This window comes from Numida meleagris, chromosome 3 (assembly GCF_002078875.1).
Source record: "Numida meleagris isolate 19003 breed g44 Domestic line chromosome 3, NumMel1.0, whole genome shotgun sequence".
NCBI lineage: Eukaryota > Metazoa > Chordata > Aves > Galliformes > Numididae > Numida > Numida meleagris.
In genome coordinates, this window is record NC_034411.1 from 53,875,402 (window position 1) to 53,900,396 (window position 24,995).

Below are 24,995 nucleotides of genomic sequence, written 5' to 3' on the forward strand. Positions count from 1 at the left end.
ACCTTGCTGACATCACTCTATGTTCTCTTGCTCTTTTCCTGTGCTGCGCTGTGGTTACATATGTAGCAAGATACTGCAATATCTTTCTGTAGGCTGCTGCTTAGGAGGACTTTCTTGACCTGGAAATCCTCCTAATCGAGAAATCCGTTGGGAATCTCTTCCCAGCATGGCATCCTGGTCCCTTTCTGTTTTTAATTTATGATCCACACTTATTCTACTTTAAACTCATCAATAACTGCTAAAATGAAAAGACACAACAGCAATTGTAGCCACACCTGATAGTGAAGATGGGGTCTAATGCTTATGGTGCTGAAGCTTCAGCACAGCCAGGAGTCCACCCTCCAGGAGGGGCATATGCTCTCTGCACCTCAGCCACAGAGGCTTGGATTATATTTTGCGTATTTGTTAGCCTTGGAGAATTGCTTCCTTTTTAACATGCTTATGTGAGATAAAGAAGCATGAAGCCTAAGTAATGAGGAAAGCCCAGGTTTTTTCTGCCTTTATTATTGAGGTCAATCAGCTGGACCCTCTTGCCTGAAGGTTTAATTTGCAAGGAGGTTTTTTTTTTTTCCAGTAATTTGGATAAAATCTTCCTGCTGTCTGAATGCACAAATGCATACTTCTTTAGTCAGTCAGGTTTGTTTTTTGTCACAGTTTCATACCTCAGATGAACTCAAGAGGTTTTTGTAGATTCTGGCAATCATGAGAATTCACTTGTACAGCAATCTGTGGCCACTTCCCCATTCAAACCAGGTGCCTGCTGGAAAACAGACCATGGCAAAACCAACACGTTCCCAAGGAAGAAAGGTACAGGCTGGTTTTACACTTCTCTCCTGGCAGGAAATATGCTAGGAGGGGGTCCGAGGTGGGAACTGGGAAGATGTGTGGAGTGATGAAGGCTGTGGAAGTAGTAGTAGTGTGTGCTTAGTACCTCAGTTAGAATTTTAAAATGAAATATTTCTTTCTTCCTTGCTTGTTATACAGCTATCTTCTGCAAATTTTATGAGGAATAAGATTATTTGTGTTCTCCTTTTTTTTTTTTTTTTGGAAAGGGAAATTTGAGAAGGTGAATGTCTTTGTTTCTTTGTTGCTTTTTGAAGGCTTCAGAACTATGCTTTTCTGTGCCATGGAGTTTAACCTTACTTTAAATTCTGTTCCTGCATACTGCTGTGGGCCAATTTCTAGGTGGCAGCAGCAATTCTTGGCAAGACTGAGGTCAACAATATATGTAAGAACTGAGAAGAAAAGGAAAACAAACACCCTGTTTTTCCTGCATGAACAGATTTTGATTTCTTTTCAAAGCCTTATCTTTCCTCAGCCCTTGGCATGTCTGCTTGGTATTGTTGTGACTCTGGGCATGCTCTACAGCAGCATGACTGCAAGGACAGTGCCACCGCCTCGTGGCTGTCTCGGAATTGCTGCCATGAAGCGTACTCAACCCCGCTGAGTCAAACAGCTTGGATCTGAGCTGGAGATCTGAGATATTCTTGTGGTGTTCTCCTGATCAGAGGTTGCTCTCGTTTTCAGATCCTGCTTACGTACAAGCTCATGTGGATATGTGTGCAAATCATTTCATGTGTGTAAAGGCCACGTGCATTAGGAAATTTACAAATAGTATTTGCAGTATGAAAACATGCCACAGTTTCATTGAAGTCTAGCCTTGAGTTATCATCCTCATTTGTGCAACTGTACTGTCATTCTTTCCTTGGAAAAGAAATCAGGGGGAACAGACAAACTATGTGTAAAATCTGAGTGACTTCAAAGTACAAAAAAGTTTATAATGATCTGTTCAGCCTCAAATTTATCTTGATCAATAGTCTGAAGAAGATATATTCTGTCAAAATCTGTAATTTCAGGATACATAATTATGAAATTACCAGAAGCGTGGACTTGGAAAATTACATAAATTTTCTGTGTCTTGATTTGTGGTTTTGATATGGCCCATGATGCCTTTTGCATTGCTCAGTCAGGGCTGTTTAAGAGAATATCTTTCCCTGGCACAAGGACATCGGTATATGGAAAGGGTAATCTAGAAGGGGACTGACTTTTGTCAGCATTGCTCAAAATTTCAGAATTTTTTTTTTCATTTTATTTTCTGCTAGTGAACAGACTGATATTGAATCCCATAAACAATAGGATATATTAATTTGTGTGTTTCCTTGTGGCTGGTGTTCAGATGGCTGCTCTTCCCAGGTGGTTTTGTGAAGCTCATCCATTTGACTTGTTTTCTGGTGTTGTGTGTATGTTTGTTTTTTTTTTTTGTTGCAGAGTTGTAGCTCCAGGGGCCAAGAAGGAAAAGTCACTGGTAGACTGGAGCAGCTCTACCACATGTGTTCAAATCATCTTGTAGCAAGATCCAACACTGTAATTGAAAGAACAGCTCAGTTCAACCATTAGCTTTGTATTCTGCATGAAACTGCAGTCCAGAAAGGTTCATGTTAAAGATACAAAAAGAACAAATCAGTGCAGTTTGGTTTTTTTTGTAAAAATTGAGGCTTATGTAATTGATACTAAAAGTTACACAGCATATGGATATATTATTGATCCCTGGATTCACAAGCATTCTTGGAGTGTGATTTTTGTCCCGGATTGAAATACTACAACTTTGTACTGCTTCTCATTAGACTAATCTTTCCATGGTAATGGCCACATATTTTTGTCGTTACTCTTTCTACTGGAATTTGATGCCATGATCTACAAATCCCAGAATTTACTTACCTTTTTTTTAAGAAAAAAGCATTTTGTGATCTGTTGTAAAGTATGCAGGCTGTATCTAGTCAGAAGGCTTAAGAAATAGATTCTGAACTGGCTTACCTTGCATAAATACGATTTTCATCAAACTGTGACACTTTAGATTAAAATTTTTGTATGTTTGATATAAAATATTGTTTTAGTTCTTTCAGTATACTTTGCTGAGAGATAAACTTTCCTCAGTCTCCTGGTGGAAGTGTGTGACAGACAGCAGTGATTAGGAAAATCTACATTAGTGATTACCAGGGGAAATGGACTCATAGCCGGGAGTGGTGACTGTGATGTCCCAGTGCCTGTGGCATTGCTCAGAGCTGTAGGACAGGGAGTTGGCAAGGGGGTGCCAGGTGGGGCACTCAGGAGCTGAGCAAATGGTTGGCCAAAAGCTGTGTGTCAGCCTGGCAACAGCAGGCTGTGCAGTGAAAAATGTGATTATTGAATTAGTTGTTTTTTTTGTTAGGTTCACCATCCTTGCTCCTTCACCAGCATTTTAGTATTACTGCATTAGATTGTAGTGTATTTGTAGAGAATGTGTCAGCTGCTGCTCCATGCCCTGAACTCAGTTGCACAATTTCCCTGCGGTGCCCCCTGGAGCTGAACGCTGTGCCCTGTGCTGTGGCTGATCATGGCACTAGGATTGGAGGGGTTACTGAGCCTTCCTCTCTGAAACCAGTGATTGACAGGTCAGCTCGTTCTTCAGCATCTCTTGGTTTGCTTAATGTGTGCTCAACTAGCACTCTTGTTAGTTAAAAAATTGAGTTTCTTTTTTTTTTATGTAAATGTTAAGGGCAGTTCTTTATGCCAAACATAGACATTCTGACATAAAAATTGAAGCACTTTTAGAAATACTTGGCAAAAAATGACTTCACTTGGTATGAATTTGAATCCTTTAAATCTTCTCTATTGTTTTACTCCTGAGGGCCCCCTTGATTCTCAGTGGTGTCAGTTCTAGCAGAGAAGCTGGACAGAACTTCCTGTACAGAAGGACATGGGCTTGGGGTGGCAGCTTTCTGGTGGATGTTTCTGATAGCAGTGTTTGTAAAGTGGTGTAAATTGCTTTGTTTTTATATTGAAACCCTCCCATGCATGAAGTCCTGTGTTAAGCTTCCTGAGTTGAAGGGGGATTGCTGCTGCTCCGTGCCAGAAGGATGCTTCCCTCTTCAGGCATCCAATGGTAGTGGGGAGATGACTTCTTTTTTTTCCTGTTGCCATGGTAATGAGTTTAATAAGCAGACCTGCACTGGGCAATCTTCTTACAACTCTGTGTCATCATTTAATACGAGTTGTGAAACAAGCTGTTAGAGGTTTGTCTCCTTCATTTGCATGGTGTGTGGCTGTGCTAGTGCGACCCGCTTGGCTATCCGTTGTGTCTCCAGGTTGGCAGCTGTCCTCTCACCCTGCTTTTGGTGAATCATCTTTTACTCTGTGTTTTCCTAATCGCAGAATCTTCTAAGTTGGAAGGTACCCACAAGGATCATGAAGTCCAACTCGTGATTCCATGCAGGACCACCCAAATTCAAACCCTGTGTTTGAGAGAGGTGTCCAAGTGCCATTTGAGCTCCAGCAGCTTGGGGCCGTCACCACAGCCCTGGGCAGCCTGTTCCATGCCCACTGCCCTCTGGTGAAGAACCTTTTCCTGACACCTAACCTCCCCCTTCCCCGATGCAGCTCCATGCCGTTCCCTTGGGCCCTGTTGCTGTCACCAAAGATCAGAGCTCAGCGCTGCCCCTCCGGTCCCCTCATGAGGAGCTGCAGCTGCCATGAGGCCTCCGCTCAGCCTCCTCTGCTCTGGGCTGAGCAAATCAAGGGACCTCAGCCACTCTTCATATTTTTTTGTCCTCTAGACCTTTCACCATCTTTGTAGCCCTCCTTTGGACACTGTCTTATAGTTTTATGACCTTCTTATATTGTGACACCCAAACTTGCACCCAGTGCTGGAGGTGAGGCTGCACAGAGCAGAGGGGGACAACCCATTCCTTCACCCGGTGGCAGTGCTGGGTCTGAGGTACTCCAGGATACAGTTGGCCCTGTGGGCTCCCAGGGCACACTGCTGACTTCAAATTCAGCTTCAACGAGAGCCCCCAGATCCCTTTCCATGGGGTGCTCTACAGCCTCTCATCCCCCCAGTTTGTGCCCCAAGATTGCCCTGTCCGAGGTGACAAGTGGGACGAAGCTCCTGAAGCAAGGCAGCAAGAGAGGCTGCTGTTGAGACTGCCACTAGTAACAGCTTCTCCTCAGAAATGTCATCTCTTTGATGATTCTCTCTTCTCTCCCAAATACGCATCATCCCCTTCACAAAGTCAGTCTGGTTCATAAAAAGCACCAACCAAACTCTTCATCTTAGAAAGTCTTATTTCTGTATGGCAACAGAGCTGAAACAGAAAAGCATAGAAAGATTTTTCTGATCTACCTGCTGCTAATACTGCTGGCTTTACTTGCTTTCTCATTTGAATATTCCAAAGCAACAATGAAGATTTGATATTGAGCATCAGGCACTGTTTGTTGCTCTTAAGAGGGCTTTCAAATTGAAAGTAAAGATGAACAATTGCAACACTGAAGTGTATTTCTAAGTTCCTAGGGACTGTCGTAATGTAATGCAAAGTGTGTTTTCTCTCCTCCAGTATCTTACTTACATGCTGTATCTCAAAACAGTTACTGGATTAAAAGTAATTACTGAGGGCTGTTACATAACAGCAAAGGAAAAATGAAATTAAGATATGAAAGAGAAAGTAATGGGTATTCTTAGATTTGATGAGGCAGGGAGATATGGGAAGATAGTTCCAGATCATAATGCAGTCTCAGTGCAAGAGATACGTATATGAAGAGGTAGGAAAGAGCTGTTGGTGGAAGCAAAGATTTGGAGCAATCTCTGCATGACCTTATTGGGAAAAGTGTTAGTATTGAGCTCACAGTAAATACGAGACTGGAGGAGCTGTTTTGCAAGTAAGAACAGAGTTAATGGAGAATGCCAGAAAGAAAGAAACTTAGTCTGGAGGGTTTGTAATGATGTTTTTGCTTTCCAACAAGGCACTGATTATTCACGTTGCTCTTGGTTTATTTTCACTTTGCTTTTTGTTTCTATCTTTCTGTTGCATCCAGGTGATACGGGTGCCTGCTGTCTTGGCAAGTCTGCAGGTTCCATGCAGAGTAGGGGTACCCAAGAGAGGTAACCCTGGCACCGGGAGCCACAGCAGAAAAACACCATTGCCTTCAGGGGTTTGCATCCAGCTTGTTACACACACAGTTGCCAGCAGCACTTGCTTTAGCTTTTTACACAGTGTATTGTGTTGGTTTTAGTTACTTAAGTGCTTCAAAAAAGAAAAGGAAAAAAAGAAAAGCTAGATGTATGTTGTATGATCACAAGCAGCTGATGAAAACAATTCCACGACAGCGCTTAGGGATAGCAGCATGGAGCTCCAAGCACAGCCGCCCTGCCTCAGCCTTTTCATCTCCCATACTCCTTGATGTCTCTCGGTATTGTAAGAGCTCTTCCAATGTTTGACTTGCTTCAGAAATGGTAAAGCTGGTACATCCTACTCCCTTCCTGTTTGAGTTACTGATTTTCAGTTAAAAAAGGAATTGAATTACAATACCTCGAGGTTGTTTTTTTTTTCCTTGCTTTTGAAATTCCTTTGTCTGCTGCTTGTGTGTTTGATGAATGTGAGTCAGGACTTGATGCACTGAACATTTAGTGCACAAAAAAGAGGAAGGGGCTGAGAGAGCAGCACATCCCAAATCTGGTCTGGCTGCTGCCAGCTCCTGGGGACACTGGGGCACTGCAGTCAGGCACAGCTGCGATCCCGCTGCAATACCTGTTGTCCTTCTGCAGTGTGGGGATCCCTGCTCTCTGGGAGCCCTGTTTTGAGGTTTACTTTGTGTTACATGGCTCCAGTGGAATATGTTTCATATATAAACATATTTTTTTCTTGTTTGTTTTACAAGTAACTGTGCCTACAATCTGAACTTTCAGCTGATCAGCTGAAAAGCCCAAGGTACATCAGCCCTTTGCTGCTAAAAATAGAATTGCTGTCTAATGAGGGCAAGGTTTATCCCTGTGGATTTTTACCAGCTCCCTTTAATTTCAGTTGTGAGTCCTGGGCTTGCATTGGAAATGACTTCATTTGATGGTTTTGTTGTGCATTGTTGTATATGTTTTTGTGCCATTATTTTAGTACGTCATATGTATTACCTTTTTTTTTCTAGGCAGAGGATCTACGAATCGTGCATAAAGACCCATCATAGAATTTCTTATGTGTATTTTTGAAGCTCATGTTGATAACACAGTAGGACTGACACGCCCATACTTTGTGATTCCTAATCCCCTGTGTTTCCATTATGTATATCCTACAGGCTTTAAAAACGCCTACATGTACTAAGATATCGGTACCACTGCTGTTTTTCGAGGTCAGGAGCACGTAGGCATGTCTGATAAAAGCGCCCATGTTTTCTTTGGTTGTATTTTTATTTTGTTTCTTGTAATCATGGAGTTAGTCACAATTTGAGGCATCCATCAAACTCTTAACAACGTTCTTTCTTTAGACCAAATGTTGTTTCCAGTATAATGTAATCATTTTCCTCCCTAATTATTCAAGCTCTTCCTAATAAGCCTGTAAAGAGATGGTTTAGCAAAAATGAAATATGCTGATAAAAGGATGAATATGCATGTCTAACAAGCTGCTCAGAGCATTCATACTTGGATTACTAATAGTTAATTTTTAAATGGTGTGAAAAAGTAATAAAGGAAATGCTATTTGGGAAAGTTTCTTTAACAACAGCTCAAAGCTGAGGAAAGTGAACAGCTTCACTTCTGTCTGTTTAAAAAATAAAACAGCACTTTAGCTGAAGTAGAATTGTGAAGCTTCATCAGAATTTTTATGGTGAGATTTCAGGTGAAATTTTCACTCAGATTATTGTTCCGTATATGCACAGTATAAAATTATTGTTTTTATAGCTTTTTTTGGAGAAGAGGGCAAAAGGTAAAGTTGGCAAGATACGCAGTGTCTTTCTCACATGAGAACAGTACGTCCACATCCTCTTCCGAAGTATTTATGATTTCACGTTTTCTTATAGCTAACTGTCATAAGATCATGTATTGTATGTGTTACCTATCGTATATGTTGCCAAGGTCTTCCAGGCGTCAGAGAAGAACAGATTTATTCTTTAAGTGAAAAATTTGTGTGGACGTTAGTGCCTGCCGTATGGTAAATATACTTGTTAAACTGGATTTCAGCCCTGATCCCATTATCATGCATCAGCCTTACTGCGTGAGCACGCATTGAGAACATGGCTAATGGGGTTTATCTGTAGTCCAGAGAAGTGCATGTTAAATGTTATTGGGTCTTCAGGCCAATATGTTATCCTGTGTCATCTTGTTAAGTGCTTGGGAACATCTCAGTCTGCTGAACACTGAGTTTTGCCTTTTTCCTCTATCTTATTGCATCCGTGATTGCATTGCATGCTACATAATAGCACTGATTTCCAAAATTTTGTCCATCTCCAATAGATAGACTCTTCATGGGACCCTTCTAACATCAGGGAAGTAGAAGTGAGGCAGCAAGCACTGTGCCAGCTCAGTGGATTCCAGAGATGCTGCTCCATTCGGGAGCTCGTGTGCTGTGCATATGAGCTGGTTTGCTAGCAGCATCCATGGAGCTTCACCCCCTTAGGAAGGCTGTCTAGACACCGATTTATTGTGGTGGACACAAGGATATCTGTGTGGTTTATGAGAGAGCTGAACTCAGTGTTCATCAGAGTTTCTTTCTCATAGTCTAATGAGTAAGTTTATTTGGCTTTGTGTATTTGTCTTTGCCTCAATGCCCCATGACCAGCATTCAGCTGGTGCCCATGGGTTCCCTCTGTGTGTGTGTGGAAGAGCCACTGTGCCTGCAGCTCTTGCCTGTCCCATTGGTACATTCACCCCTGTCCATTCCTATTCGTGCCAATGCTTGGAATGGCTGCCAAAAAGTATTAGGTTGTAGACAGGGCTTGTTTCATCCCTATTCATTAAAGTTTTCTGGCACTTTTCATTCAAAGACCTGTTTTCTTCTGTTGGCAAATTTTCTGAGGTTCAACCACGTGAGGTGTCTATAAATCATTATACAGAGACAATTACTTCTTCAGATCATTCTGCAAAGTAGCAGGACATTAAAAACAACAACAACAAAACAAATACCAAACAAGGCAGTTTCGTGCTCACTTCTCTGCTGCCAGCACACGCTGTTCTCAGTTCTGCTGACGCCTTCTGCTGGGTGGTGCGTTTTGCCTGGTGTGGTGCTGCAGGCGGCCTGCAAGCACACGCTGTTCCCAGGCCGGGCCAGAGCTGCAGGCGGTAGCAGGCGACGTGCGCGGTGTCAGGGAGGCAGAGGAGCTGTGTCTCACCTGACATGCTGTTGCTTTTTCCTTAACCAGTGATTTTTCTGCCCACGTGCTTTATTCTAGCTATCAAGTAGACAGCAAAAAAGTCTTTTTTTGAAGTACACAACTTTCCTGACATTTCCTTGTGCCTCTGTACTGAGCCAGGGCCTTGACAAATGATGGGTTGCGACTATAGTATTTGTGAGGAGGAGTGAAGGAGGCAGACCCAGAACTGAGCTCAGTTAGTTGTACTTCATGTAGACTTCTGGTGTTGTCCCTTTTGTAAAAACACGTATCCTCTCATGTTGCCTCTCCAACAATGTCAAGTTAAAATCAAACTTTAAAAAGTTGCTGAGGACAAAAGGCTATACAGGGTCTGTGTGTGTCTTTCTGTGCTGTTTTTCTTGCAGTCCTGATCTGAGCACGCTGTGGGCTGACTGTAAAGCCCAGGAAGAGCATGCTTCCTGAGTCCTGACGGAAGATAGTGTGTGGGATGTGAGATTAGGGTAGGTGTGGAAACCAGTATGGAAACTTCCTTAGCAGTGCAGCCTTTGGGGCCTCTCCCAGAGGCTGCTGGCCTGTGGATGAGGGAACCGAGGGGACCTGAATTGTAATCCTGGCTTTTCCTCTCTGTAGGCAGGTTTCTAAATCCCATTGAGACTGTCTTTGTCTTTAAATAGGAATAATGCCTCTCCTCTAGAGATGTTGTGGGATTTATTTATTTATGCAGTACTAACTGAGTACAAAGTAAGAACTGCTTCTATTTTGTGCTTGCTACTGTAGCTTACTCTGAAAGATACCTACTTCTTTTGGTGACAGTTGCAGTGATTCTGACTTCCAAAGGGAGTGTTCTTCCCAAAATTCAAGTACAGAAACTGCAATTCTTTGTTTATTTGATTCCTTATGCCTTTTCTGCTCTCACATCCTACAAGAATGCAAATGCTCCTGCTCTTGGCAGATCCCTGCCCAGTAGTGGTGGTTCTCTGGCTGTCAGTGTCCTAGCGATTACAGCCCATTAGCTTTAAATAAGCTTCTTGGTTGTGGCCATCTGTGTATGGCCCCAGTACCTGCTGGTCAGAGGGCGGTGAATAATCGGGGATAAGGCTTACGAGGAGCAGCAGGCTTGGGTGGGAGCGGGAAGGGAGAAGCCTGGAGAGACGACTCAGTGTCACAGCTCTGTGCAGTTGATAATTTCCGGCTCTGTGCTGTGAGACAGGGGTAGCAGCTGGGAACCCAGCAGCCACGGCGAGCTGTTCATTAGACAATTGATTTTTATTGTTTTTTCTTTTTTTAAGGGATAGTAAAACCTTGCTCAAAACAGTTTGGGCGCAACCAAATAGTTTATCTTCTCTTAAGTGTAGGAGGAGAAAATCTTCTTCTTCATAGTGCTTTGAATGCGTCTGCTCACGGGTTCTGAGCTGGCCACTCCCTGTTGCGCTGAACTAGCCACTGGGGACAGCGGGGCCATCCTCAAGAGCAGCACAGCACAATGATTGCCTATGTGCGCTGCCTGCCTGCAGAGCCGATGGTCGGGTGCCTTAGCAGCAGCAAGTGGCAGCCGGGCTGCAAGGATGAGGATGAGGAGGAACTCATCCCGCTGCATGCTGGAAGGATGGGCAATACGTACCCCAAGTTGCCTGGGCGCCTCAAGAGGAAGCTGCTGAGAAAGGAGGATGACAGCTTCTGGCCGAGTAAGGAAGTTTGGGTCCTTTTTGTTGGGTTTTGTGGTTATTATTAAAGGAATAAATGGGTAAAACGTGTTTGCAAGTGAGGAAAACATCCATGTTTTTCTTACTCTTTCTGAGAATGAGGAAATTGGGAAGAATTTTGTTCTGAAAAGAACATATTTTGACTTCAGAAAATGTGTGTAAATACACAGGTGGGCCAGCAAAGTTAGGGCTGCATGGCACTGTCCTCATGCATGCGTTCTGCTTGTGTCTGAGAGGTACTGAGTGTTTGCTTTCAGCTCAGTAGTGCTCCTCCTTAGCAAAATTACTGGTTTAGATGAGTGGAGCTGTTGACATGGTGCTCTAATTGAAAGCCATAGAAATAATCGGTGGATGGAAGGGCCAAGAGAAATGAGAAAAAGGTCTGAACTCAAAGATCTTTAACGCAGCTGATGAGTACTTAAAGAAAGCTGCTTTTGAATAACCTCTAAGGTTGTTTTCCCTCTGAATGTGAGAAGAAAGAATTCCTGAATTGTGATGACTCTCTCTTTTTTTTTTTAAATCTGTATAGTTTCATGTTTTGTTAGCAAATATAGAGGGAAGAGGAGAGAGCAGAGGATAGACAATGGTAATGCTCAGCTGTTTTGTTTTTAGCCTTATTGCTTGCCTTCATTTTTTTCTGACCACCTAAGCAAAGGCACCCAGCTGTTCATGGAATGGTTGCTCTGAAAAGTGTGTTTAAGGGTGATGGGGGCAAAATTTCACAAGACAGAGGAACTTTTTCCTGCGAAAAGAAAAACAGCTGGCTGGCGTTCTTATACTAGGTCTTTTTTTTTTTGAAGTGTATTAAAATGTTCACAACTGTATTGATTTTCTTTTCGTCATTAGTCTCATGCTGATCATCTGACAACGTCTAATTACTACCAGATTGATAAATCTAGCCACACAATGCTAACACTGATCAGTGAAACTGCACATACTTCTGCTTTCTGATATGCTCCATGTACAATTCCATGGTCTCTGTACTCTAGGGGAGCTATCAGGAAGGCACCTGGAGGTGTTGGGAAGCCACGCCAGTGATGCTGTAGAGCAGGACACGACCCTGTTGGTGCTGTGCCAACCAGGGGGAGGTCTTTGGTAGCTCCTGCTGCACTGCGTTTAAAAAGTTTGGAGACTGAAGTGGTTGGTTTTGTGTGTAAATAGTCGAGTCTCTTCAAGTTCTCTTCTTGGGTGAGAACTTGATGGCCTCGGACTTGAAATAATACAAACAGCTGTATGGAGAAGTGCCTAGGAAATTTTCTTGCATCTAAATAGTGGGATTGAGATCCCAGGTATGCAGTGGGATCATCTGCTGTCTCTGTCCAGGTGCATTCATTTTGTTGGCATTGCTTCAGTATACTCCTAATGAAGAGAGGAGGATCCTTTTAAGTTGTATTGACTATTTTAAAAACTTTGCACACTTGTGTAGTTTGGTTGATTTGTAATATCACGCATGTATAGGTAGTTCAGTGGTTTGAGTGGTGACCTACTGAAGCTTTCAAAAGCAATTTCTGTGCCCCGGTGATAAACTTTTACATATTTCAGAGTTTACAGTTTGTTCCCATGGGTTGAGTTTCGCTGGCATGTGGTACGATGCTGGGCAGCCTGATCTAGTGATTGGCAACCCTGCCCATGGTGGGGAAGTTGGAGATCGAAGGTCTTTGGAGGTCCCTTCTAACCTAAACCATTCTATGATTCCGTTTGCATTATGAACCATTGCTGCTTCTGCATGTAATGCTGAATCCTCTAAACGGTGAACTGAAGGATCAGCTGAGTGCTTTCTGCTCTGGCTGTGCCAGTACCAATGTCCATTCTTATTCTGGGATGCCAGCCTTGCCCACTGGCTGCCTTCCTTTGTGTTCCTCCTTAGTCTATGGAGACAAAAGAATGAAAACGCAATTAAGCCATCAGTTAAGTGTTTTTGGCTGGACAGGTCCTATTTCTCTTTGAGATAGGGAGACCTGTGCTGCTTTTAACTTCTGTTAATGGTTATTTTAAGGAACAAAAGTGTTTCAGAGTGGAAGTGCTTTCTGGGAATGGGTCAAGTGATAGCTGCCGAGCACAGCAGGTGCTCATTGGCCAGCATTATCTCTGGTGATAACGGCCTCCATGGGAACCCCTTCATAGAGGTTTCACAGGCAGAAAATGCCCTCGGCAGCATTGGGGTGTTGGGGTCGTTTGCAAACACAATGGCAGCCCAAGTATTGAGCTCCGTGCCTGGGGACAGTTTCCTTGCAGGGGGGTGGTTAGCCCCCGGCACTCCTTCTCACCGCAGAAGTGCTGATACTGGACAATGCGCACATGTGGGTTCAGGTTGGGATGCTGCAGCCACAGTCACCAAGGGACCGGGTTAGGGTTTGGTGGCTTTGTTCACCTATAGCAGTTGCTCTGAAAATGTCAAGTAAGGGATGCATGAAGTTAAGGTTGAGCATTACCAACTTGGTCCTGTTTCAACATCCATGATGCTGTTCCTTTGCTGTCACTGCTGTATGTAGTGAAAATAGGCAGCTGGAGTTCAGAAATACAGCTTCTCACAGTATTCCTGCTTGGAGGAAAAACAGCATTACAGCGGTGGAGGGACTGTCACCATCTCATGCATATCCATGACTGTGGACCAACTCCAGCACTGTTGCGTGTCTGTGGTTAGTTTTCCTGAAGCTTTGGGCTGACCAGGCCTGGCAGTACTGCTGAGGTGGGTCTGTTTTCAGTGCTAGCTGGACTGGGTGAGAGCCTGCTGCCTCCAAATGCTGCCACCTCCTGCTCAGAGCATTGCCCGCCTCTTGTGCTCAGCATCTCTACTTCGTGTTTTATCAAATTTCCAACATTTAAAGGTGCTTTATGCTAATGTAGCTAAACTGTTACATCAGTCTGGTTTGTGTGTGTGTGTGTGATGTTTTGGTAAGAGTTTTGGAGTTTTTTTTTCCTTTCTTTTGCCAGCATGGGAGGGAGCCAACTGCAGTATTGGATTACTTTTAATGTTTGTTAAACAGTAGCTTCAGTTATCGAAACTTTTTTCATGTTTTGTTGCACAGTAGCTCATGAAAGAATGCTCTATTCTTTTTCATTCATTACCCTTTCGAGAGACAACAGCTCTGTCTTAGCTGTGAATCCGAGACCTTTCTGCGCGATGTGCATTGTGTGGAAAAATGTATAGAATTTGAAAGAATAATGACTGAATCTATTTATAAATTAATAGGGTGTTCTGAACCAAGTCAGGTATTTTATGTTTCACTATTTATGCTTTTTTTCCCAGGTTTCTGTTCCCACAGCTAGAAGATTTAAATTTTCCAATTAAAGGATGTTATATTAATAAAATGCCAAAATACTTGTGGCTTGGGAGGCTTCATTCTTTGTCCTCTCATTTAGCACTGTGGAACAAAGACCACATCACTCTGCATCTCTCCTAAGCCCGGCCTTGTGGAGCACTGAGCACATCTTTGTGGCCTCCCATGTCGTAAGTGACAGTGGAGCTCAGTCTCCACTAGTGAGTGGCAGTGGTGGCTGCTCACAAAGCCCTGACCAGCCCAGGGCTCAGCTTCAGCTGGTGCTCCAAGCCTGTGCCCTGCAGCTGGCACACACAGCACAGACAAGGACGGTTTGTTTCTAAGAGAAGAAGTAACTTGAATATAATTTTCATTGCATGTCTTAAAGAAGGGTTCCCCCCCCCCCTTTTCTCTTGGTGCTCTTCGGTTTTTTTTTGGAAATCTTGTTCATTTGGCCAAAAAAAAAGCAAAGCAAAGGAACTTGTTAATTTCTAGAAAGTTAATTCTGGTCTTGGTTAAATAACAGCCTTTCTGGTGGGTGACGCAGGGTCTCCTTTGAAGCTGGTGAGGCTTGAAGATGGTGGCTTAAGGATGGTGGCTAATGTGGGCTCAGAAAGCTCCTCAGTGCTTCATTTGATCAAATCTCTTGGGAGGGCAGGTACAGCATGTTTGCAGATCTCACTGGGAGTTGCTTGTTCTGTTGTGTGCTGTAGGCTACGGTCTCTGCAGATCAGTGACTGCCCCTGCTCCTAGTTCCAAGAGCAGCTGTGTTGGTGCAGGCATCCTGTGCTGCCGGGCTCATCTGCAGTGCTCCTGCAGCAGAGCTCTTCCTTGCCGCTCCCCTAGTCTTCCATGCCAACCTTCTTCATGGGGTGCCCCTTCCCTTGTTTTTTCACCCCACGCTATTGGGAAGCCAAAAGCTTCAATAACAACCCTTTGGAGAAATACCATGGTGTGCTGCCTCTCCCATATTCTCTAGAAGAGCCCCCTTCTGCTCTTAACCCTTGGGTGGCTTGCGCAAACATTTTGGAGGTGAAGCAGACTTGCACTTGGCTGTCCCTGCAGCTGGCAGCTTATAAATCTGGCTCCATGATACATTTTAGTGTTAATAAAACAAGACATGTTTAAAATAATCACAAATGCCAATAGGCTTAGTGACATTTAAGCATGAGTGATGCTGCAGACAAAAGCGGTACATCTTAATTTGTCTAATTACGTCGTAACATGTAGAGCAGCTGCTTCTGCGAACAAAAGCAGCTGATCGCACCATTTTATTAATTGCATATTAATTGCTGCATTCATGTAACCATATGGGAAACAGTGGAAAGGAGGGAAGGCTACTTAGTCGTGGAAAGGAGAAAAGGAACTGGCAGAGGAGTGTCATCAGAAGATAAATCTCAGAGTGATAGGGTCTGTGGAGTTTGCAACTGGGATCTGATTTTTAGAGTAAGTTTGTGGCATTTTTAATTATTATATTTAAAAGTGAGAGAGATTTGAGTAGTAAGGATTGTGCCTGGAGTGACATCTGCGTATTCACAGAAGCACTCTTCAGGTTGGTTTTGGATTCATGGGGTACTCTGCTGGAGCCGGGCCTGCAGGCACATGGCCATCTGCATCCCACTGGGGACACCCGTTCTGCTGGGAGCAGTCTGCCACAGGAGCAGGGCTGAAAGAGCCAAACAAGGCACAAAAAACTTGTACTTCTTGCCATTTTACTGCAAACCTGTAGTTTTTTTGTCTAGCAGTGTTAAGCTTCGAGCCGAGCTGGGCTTCCTAGGGCAGCATTTTCTGTCTTGTTAAGATGGAGTAAAAGATACAAACCTTGAAGTTGTAGGGTAAGTTGTGTACAGTACCTACAGCAGTGAGCTGGCTACTGCAGGTAACCAGCATCGCCTTGTCTTGCGGGGTGTTGAATGATTTTCTTTCTGAAAGCAAGACTTCAGAAGCTGCCCTATGCTTCCTTGCAGTGCTGGGTGACTCTGGGATGCATGGTGGTTCTGTCAGGCAGAAAATGTAGCTTATGAGTGCACAAGTGGTGACTCCTCTCCTCTCACCCGCAGACTGTATTAGCATGGTCTGGTGGGTCCTGGTGTGCTGAATGAGTGGAGCTGATGCTGCAGATGGCAGCCTCTGTGTACAGTGGTGGGCTGCTCTCCTCTCTCTTGCACCATGGCAACTATCTTTATTTCTTGAGGAGTTTAACAATGCGATGGAGGAAAGAACCGATGCACAGCTCTCATTTTTGGGTATTAGCTCATTTCAGGCTGCCATCTAAGCAGTATATAGCAAAAAATGGAAAATGGTCAACTTCACTTTCTTTGTTGTAGAAGATACTTTTCTATTTTATTTTATTTATTTTCGCTAAAACTACAGTTCTTCTTTCCAGGTTACATGCAGTTTATGTTCTGTGATGCACTGATTTAGGGACTCAGGATTGCTGGTTGATTAAATGTGTCTGCTTGGGTACTGTAAAGTGAATATTTTTATAGGAAGGGCTTAGTCCCACCTATTTGCCAACAGATGGCATTTTGCATGCATTTGTAAGTCTCTCTGAAGAGTTGCAATAGGGAGAGATTTTTTATTTAAAAAAAAAATGGAGGAGGGAGCAATCTGTTGTTTAAATTTACATTTTGTACAAAAAAATACAGTATTCAAATTTTACTGGAAAGGCTCAGGGATTGCACGATTTGAAAGTTAATGACAAGCAATTGTAAAGTATTCTGGATCCAATCTGTTGTAAGAATATGTGGTACTAAACAATAAGAATCATGTTCTTATGCCTACCCGGAAATTGAGACACAGAGGCTGTGTTATTTTTTTCATCAGAAAAGTGCTTATCACAGTTATGTCTCAATTGATGTTGTAATACAGTGCAATGGGATCTGGATTGTGGGGGTGATGCATGATTGGAAAGACACAGCTTGAATTTTGGATTGCCCGCGGTGCTTGCAGCTACAGCAGTTACAAACACAGCATCTCACTTGTTGACTGACCTGGAGTCATTGGGAGAGAATAAATCTGAAACCCCATGATGCTACTGCTGCAGCCGAACGGTGCTTAATCACCCTCCCCACGTCTTCTGAGCGCACGCAGACGTGCAGGGGGCTGAGCATTACTAATTTAAAGGCAGAATTCCCCAAAGTACTGCTTGGAGCTGTTGGGCTGCAGGCCCTCTCTTCTGTTTGGAAACTGTTTTTCAAGATGCTGGCAGCCACTTCGGTTTGTAGCTACGTTGTGTCCTCGCTAGGGGAATATGAACAGGCATTGCTGGGAACGGAACTTCTGAAGAAGGCAGAAAAACGTGTAGATATTGTGTTGGCAGCTCACTGCTCATCCTGGGCATCTTGTCCCCTCATTCTTTTGATTTCTAATCTGAGCCATGCTGACTGCTCATACTCCTCTGCTGTAGTGCTCTGGCTGGCCAACTGTTTTTTGGGCATTTCAACAAGAAGTTTAGGAACAGAGAGGTTTGACACAAAGGACTGTGGAGGCCCTCCACTGCTTTTGAATGGAAAAAGTGTCACACTTCTCCCTGAGCACATTTGTCACTGCCAGAATGCATGAACAGTTACATAAATGTCTTTCTCCATCTTTATGACCTGTTCCTATTTAACCTTGCAATTGGGCAGCATCTCCAAAGTGGAGTTGCCACCTCTGCTAGTTGAATGACTCCTCATGGCTTTTCCAGCACCAGCCTTCAGTGGGATGCTCTTCTTTTGTTTGCCACAGTGAGCATGGTAGCGCAGCCGGAGCAAGGGACAGTGTGAGCAAGTCCCCAGGCAGATGGTGGGAGCCATCTTAGGGTAAATAATTGATAGCGTCAGGGAAAAAGACACTCCTTTATGACCAGCAGCTGAAGGTGAGTGCAAGTGCTTTCCCATGTGTGATGCTTCCTTGTCCTGTCCAGGCTTAAGTAATCAGGAGAGGAGCAGGATGCTAATTGCCCTGACAGAAAAAGAAGCACTTCCAGGGTTCATATGAACACAATGCTTTAATGTCTTCATTCTGGACCAAAGTTTGCTTAGTGCTCTATTGCAGCGTCCTTAAAAGATAGGCTAGAACTGCTTTTATCTTTATCCATAAGGACAGAAATAAGGAAGAAGGTCTTCATACATAACATATTTTGCAGAATAGTTTTGGGAAAAGATAGCTTTAGTTTTATTGATTTGTTTTCCTGAGGGTGTAAGCTTCATTGACATCAACTGTGTTATTGAGCCTCACCTTCTCCTTTACATTCAAATCAGATCTTCCCTCCAGGTTTCTCACTTGGCTCTTCCAAATCACGCCTCTCTTCTCATCCCAAAAGCTTGTGATGCAAAATGCTGTCCAGGTCCCATTCTGCAGTACCTCAAGCTGTTAGTAATTAACAGTTGCTTGGACAAATTTGAAACCCGAAGTTGATTTTGGATAATTGTAAATAGTTTAAAAAATGCAGCCACTGGTAAACACAATAGTTTGTCAACTGTTTGGAGATGCCAGGACTTGTTTGTGGTCATTTGGTTAGCAGTAGTTAACTACTGGTATTTCTTTGCTATCTTCTTACTGTCTCCTGCATGCCAGATTCTGGTATGTTTTAAGAAGGATTGAGCTGGAGAAGACAGGTGATTGTTGAAAGCTGACTCTTTAGGCTGGAAAACTGATGATATTTCTGGACGTTAACCCCCTTGATGTTAAAACTTTACTGATTTTTTTTTTTCAGTTTTCTGAAGTTCTCCACCCATAGTGAGGAATAACTAGTTTCTCTAAAACAAGAAAAACTGCAGGGATCTACATTAGGGGTCTTGTACGAGAAAGTAGGGCACTTTCTTTTCCCTTTCTGGAAGGAAATGGAGGCAGAAATGGCGAACCTAATTCAGGAGAAGAGAGAATGTTTTTTTTTTTTCTTTCTGTATATTATCTTTCAGTGAAGTAGATGATGAGTCCTCTGAATAATGCCCCCACATATTTATTGAAACCATTGCCATTATACTGAAAACCTTGATAGCTGGTGTGCCCACAGGTCCTCTCTGAAGATGTTTGCTGTCAAGGCACCTTTTCGCGGGACTTAAACCACCAGGTGCATTTCCACATTATAAATTTTGAAAATGCAACCAATTAGAAGCATGAATTGGTGAGACTTCCTTTTCAATTTAAAGTATTCGCTGAGAGTTTCTAAATTAGAAAGAGGATGCTGGCTACACAAAGGTCATCTTAAAATTTGTTCTCCAGATCTGTTGGTATTTGATCAGTCTGGGATGAACAGGTGTGTGGGCAGCCATCGCCATCCTCTGGAGCTGCTATGGAACAGATATTGGCTCAGTATTTTCCTTAACAGCTTTAAGTATATCACTGACTCCTGCAACATCGTTATTAGGTGACTGTTGCGTAGACAGGATCAGTGCCTCCCTTTAGTTGGAGAATGTTGTTTTTCGAGGTAGATTGTGCCTGTATTTAATTGAAATGTGCCCAGCTTTTCAGATTTTGTCAATCTTATGACCTCAGGGAAAATACCAAAATGCATCAACTGTTTGTGAACCTTAGCTTTTAGCTGTCATACTGCTGCATTGTACAGATGTTCCTTTGGGGAAATTTTTTCAAGTTTCTAAGATACAGAACTTTTTCTCAACTTGCCACGTGAGACAGCGCGAGTCCTGCTTGATTTTTGAATTAACACTAGTTCCTGTATGAAGGCTGCTAGGTTGGAAGGATTTTAGTTTTTTTCATGTACAGATTGCAGACTTCTTAAGAAGGTGAAGAACTTACCAGCCTAATTTTAAAAGTGTCTCAAAGCTTTAAAATATGTGTGTGTGTGTGTATACATCTATATCCTTGTCCCGGGATAATCCATATATAACTACATATGTCCCAAAGTGCAATGTTGGGAGGGGAGATTGAGGTATGCTGCAAGAATTCTTTCTGTGACCTTTAAATAAGTGAAATGAATGGGGAGTGTGTCCCCTTTGGGACACTCCTAAAGAGAATGCAGACTGAGATTAATTTAAGAAATCTGCTGGATATTAGCGTGGGTCCTCAAGTGTGCAGCTGCTGAAGATGGAATTACAGACCCAACCAGGAGACAGCACGGGACAGAAGTTGAGAAATGGTGTTTGTGCAGTTTGGTTTTGTTGGTTTCACGTGATGATGATGTTTTTTCCATCGCTTACTCAGAGAAGTATCTTTACTATGGTGCATTTCTAGAGCAAATAAAAGTCGAGATTTTGTAATGGTTAGCTTATTTGCTGCAGTCACTTTTGATCGGTTCTTAAGGAACATTAAGGTGGGCTTGGAATTTAAAATCAGAATATTTCCCGGTGGAATTTTAAAGGAGTGTTCCTATGGTGAGAGCAAAGTACTCGTCTGGGAGTTGATGTCGTCTTAGTTCAGGAATGGCCAAAGGAAAAGGGATTGTGCCCCGCAATTCAAAACAGACATTCAACAAAATCGCACATTCACTACTGTTATCTGTACTCCTGTCTGCAGATTCAGTGTCGGGAGATGCTCTAACCAAAAGAAGTTACTCTTTTGTCTACATGCAGCTCTGCCAGAATTCTCCCTTTTCACTCTGGTGATGTGTTTGCATGACAGAGGATCTGTGGCAAGATGTTTTGAATTGTAAAAGGAATGAATTAGCTTTATTGTGCTGTGACCTAAATAGGATCATCAGATCAATCAGTCTGCTGCTTTTCTGTCCTCTCCGGCTTAGGCTATGCTGCTTCTCTGTCTCGCCTTCCTTGCTCTTCCCCCACGGGCAGCCCACATTGGATGAACAAATGCGGGGAGCTCTCTTCGGGGCAATACCTGCCCTGTAGTTGCCTGCATGGAGGCACTCGGCGCTTCCCTGCGAGTTCGATGGTTGGACTGGATGATCTTAGTGGTCTTTTCCAACTTTAATGATTCTGTGATTCACTGGGCCACGAGTCCCTCTCGTCTTTTGTGGTTGCTTTGGGATCAAATAATCCTCCTCCTTTGTTCCCTTGCATTCTCATCTTCCTCTTCCTCCCGATGACTCAATGAATGGCGATTTCTTGCTGGCTGGAGAAGTATAGTGCTTCAGGAGGCCGAGGGTGCCTTGAAAGAGGCCATTGTGACTTGGGGAGAGGAGGGTGGCTGATGCCCCAGCCTGGGGTGGGTGGATGGCCTCTGGGGGGAACACTTTTGTTCTCCTGAAAAGTGCCAGGAGATGGCCAGACATGATTGGCTCTGAAGGGAGGGGAAAAAGCCCTTATAATCACAAATTATTGATTCCCATGGTCTGAAGGGGCCTTTAAACAGTAACAAGTGCTTGATAGCATGGGTGAATGTGGCCAGAGCAGGAGTAAAGTTTGGGCAAAGATACATTCAGCATTTCTTATCACAGGTGCTTTATGCTTCTTACGTTTCCTAATCACAATGCCCTCAAATGGAAGTGAAGGCATGGTTTTTAGGGTGGCATGGTGTTGATCTGGAACCAGACAGAGCCTTGTAACCTGCAGGAAGTGCTTAATCTTGGCTCAGGCTCGCCCAGCGGGTGCATCTGCAAGCGGGGGGGCTGTTAGGCACTGGCTCAGTCTGGCAGCTGCTTGCCCTGGCACCTGTAGCTGTGTGGAGAGACAGGCAGGGTGACAGGGAGCAATCCTGAGCGTCTGGCCCAGGCCTGGAGGAACACAGTGACAGTGGCTCCTCCAGCAGAGTCTTCCTCATGCACTGCCAGAGCGGTACAGTGGGAACTCGCTTCAAGCCTATCTCATTGTCTAGACCACATCTGCTCAGCAGTATTTTATCTTTCCCTTTTGGTTATTGCGTAGAGATGCAGAGGAACAGCTCTCACCATGCAGTTCCCGGCTCAGCTGCACATTTTTTCCTTTATTCACCTGCCTAAAACATCACCAGTGCTACACGTCTGTTTAATGGAGGGTTTTTCTGTTGCCTGAATAAAATTTCTAAGGCTGACAGCTTACAGTTTGAGATGGTGATACATCTGTCTGTTAGTGTTATTTCATGAATTTCATGTGTGTTGGGCTCACCTCTTCTTAAAAAAGTAGTGGTAACATTTCTCAGCTTCCTCAACATGTCAGGTGCAGTGGTGCAAGGTGCGGGGCATTGAGTTATGAGTGGGGCAGGGACAGAGGCCCTCCTCCCTTCCAGGCCCTGGTGGGTGGTTTGAAATATTTCCATGGATGCTGCATATTTACAGATTGTTCCTTGGTTGCCAGTGTTCTGTGTTGCTGGGAACGTCAAGGGTTGGCAGTCCCAGATGGCTGCTGCGGAACAGGTCAGCTGGAAACCTCCCTCCAAAGAGGGGAGAGGGGCAAAGGGTGGGGGACTGCGTTGTTTCAGGCAATCCTTGCAGAGGCAGACACTCATCTGTTCCCGTATTCCTATTGAGGGCATTGATGGTCTTTACTATAAATGAAGCTTAAAAGCAAAACCAATAAAAACAGTTTTGATAGGAGAAAAAGAAGCACAGTTAAGCCAGTTAGGTGCTAAAAGCTATTGTATGTGAACCAAAAACATGGTTTTTCCAATGGCAGTGTGTTCATGATTTGGAGCAGCTCCTTTTGCATCTCCTATTATCTTTGCCTCAATCTCTGACTTGTTAGTTAGGATGGAGCATCTTCTAGGCCAAACTTCTGAATTTAATGATCCCTCCAGACTGAGCGTTTGCTGGAATTTTCCCAGCGTTTTCTGTATTGTTTGTGCTAGTATCCATGTGAGATGGCGTTACCATTTTTCTGAGGATGTGGGAAGGGAGGCAGTAGGTTAATATTAACCAGCCCAACCTGAGCTAGCAGGTGTGCCAGCAGCCCATGAGTCACTGCCTGTAAAGAACTGGTACTGCAGCATGTGCACACCTACTGCTCGGGCTGGCTTTGTCCCACCAGAGCAAACTGTAACAATGTTTCTGCCAAGGTGGTTTAATTGTTGTTCTGCTTGTTTGTGTCGGATTTTTACTGCCGAGTTGGCAATGTACATTTTCTTGAACAGTCCGGTAGAGAAGCACACTTAGTACATGCTTTCTGCTCTAAGAGAACTACCATCAGAGCTGACTGTGGTGTCATGATAAGTGTTTTGAAAGGGTTGCATTGAGACAACGTGCTGAATTTCATGGAAGCCACTGGATTTGCCTCCAGTGGAGAAGAGTTTTTGATAGCTGTTGAGCCAAGGCAGGCTGAATGCCAGCACCAACTGGCATTTCTCTTGAGTCATCACCTCCTGGTACTGATTTTTGATGCATGGCCACAGGGAAGGTGGAGGGAAGATGAATGGCAGACATCATCCTATGAATTGTCTCTTACTGGCTTTGAATAACTGTGTCTGGAGATCAGGGCTTGATGACGGCCATTAAGTGCTTGTTTTCAGAATGCTTCTGGCTAGGGGAGGATCCAGAGCAACCCTGGACTTGGACAAGTTGCTGCCCATGGTGAAAAGGGAAAGTTTCCTGAATTGTCCAAAGTAGCCTAGAACGTGTCAGTACACAGGGACCTGAGCCTGAAATGGGGACAAGTCCCCTCCATGGGACTTGGAAACCTCTGAGAAATGCCACAGAGGCTTCGGGGACAACCTGTGCCACTTCCAGTAGCACAACCTCCATCACTTGCCGGCTTGAAATTGTTGCCTTTTCCTGTGCAAATGGACTGTAGTTCTTCTTCCAACTTAGAGAAACTTACTACGTCCCCCAGAAGATCAACACCACATTAGGAAAGGAGTCCTCGCCTTCTAGGTGTGCCACTGTATAGCACTGCTGCTGGAGATGCAAATGGAGGCATTCTAGACTCACGTTCAGGGTATGTCCAGTGAGAGTGCATCTCAGATGGGTTTAATGATGAATGGGTAATGGCAAAATGCTAAGGGGGATGGTATTGTGTGTTTTTTAAAAAAAGAAAACCACTAATTGCTTTGCCAGATGTATAGTGTTTAAGCATCACCAAAATCCTTAAAACAAGTGACTGCCAGGACCCCACCAGCTTACCAAGGATTTGGGTAATCCAGTTTCTAGCATGTAACAAAGATGGTTTAAGTTCAACACAAACGATTCTGTGATTCTGTGGAAAGTATCTGTAAAGGTCACTTAGTCCAACCCCTCTGCAGTGAGTCTGCAAGGCCATGTTCATCCCTGCGAGGCAGCACCCACTTTGTGTAGGATGAAGTATACAAGTCAGGAAAGGATTTACGGAGCATTTGCACAGGCAGAGGTGACAGTTTCAAGTCTTTGATGTGTGAAACAAGGTAATATATGAACAAATAGCCATCCTGTTACCAGGTTTTGATGTCGAGGCAGTTTTTGTGTAAGGTGCTTGGTGGAAATCGAGCAAAGCAGTGCTGCCATGGCACAGGTGAGCCAGTCTCCGGGAGCAGCAGCTGCTGGAAGGTCCTGCTGCTCATGGCACTTTGCATATCAAACCCATGTTGTGAGCGCACATTCTGTGGAATTGGGAAATGCTATGAATACCAGTAGTGGTGTGTTTAGATGCCAACGGAGGCACTTAATGTTCTTCGCTGCGTGGCACTGCATCTCGGGGATGCAGTGAAACTTGGGTTGAGTTCCTGCAGAGCATCTGCTTTTCGTGCCGCGTGTCCTGCTGCGGCTTTGGGGTCAGCCCCAGACCCCCGCTGCCGGCTTTTTTCTTCTCCCCGAGGAAAAATCCTTCCCATTGTTAACACGAGGCAGCTTACATTGTGATGGAGGGCTCGCTCCTCGAGCCTTAACATTGTGCGAAGGGCACGCCCTGCTGAGCGCATTGATTCGCCGCTCGGCATTTTTTTCTTCTTCTTCTTCTGCAAAAATCACGGCTCATTCATTCCTAGGAAGGAGGGGGCTGCGCACCTCGGCGCTGATGATTATTTTTTGAGGGATATGCCCATCTGAAAAGTTGCACAAGTTTCATTTGATGAAAAAAATAAAAGTCTGGGGCCGGGGGCGGTGGGGAGGGGCCGGGCGGAGCGGCCGCACCGCCCGGCCCCTCCC

At 44.1% G+C, this 24,995-nt stretch overlaps 1 protein-coding gene across 7 annotated transcripts in view; it reads left to right on the top strand.

Annotated features, from left to right (window-relative positions):
* The window catches only part of NHSL1 (NHS like 1), a 163,602-nt gene that overhangs the window by 86,835 nt on the left and 51,772 nt on the right, over positions 1-24,995 (top strand). The window lies entirely within an intron of this gene.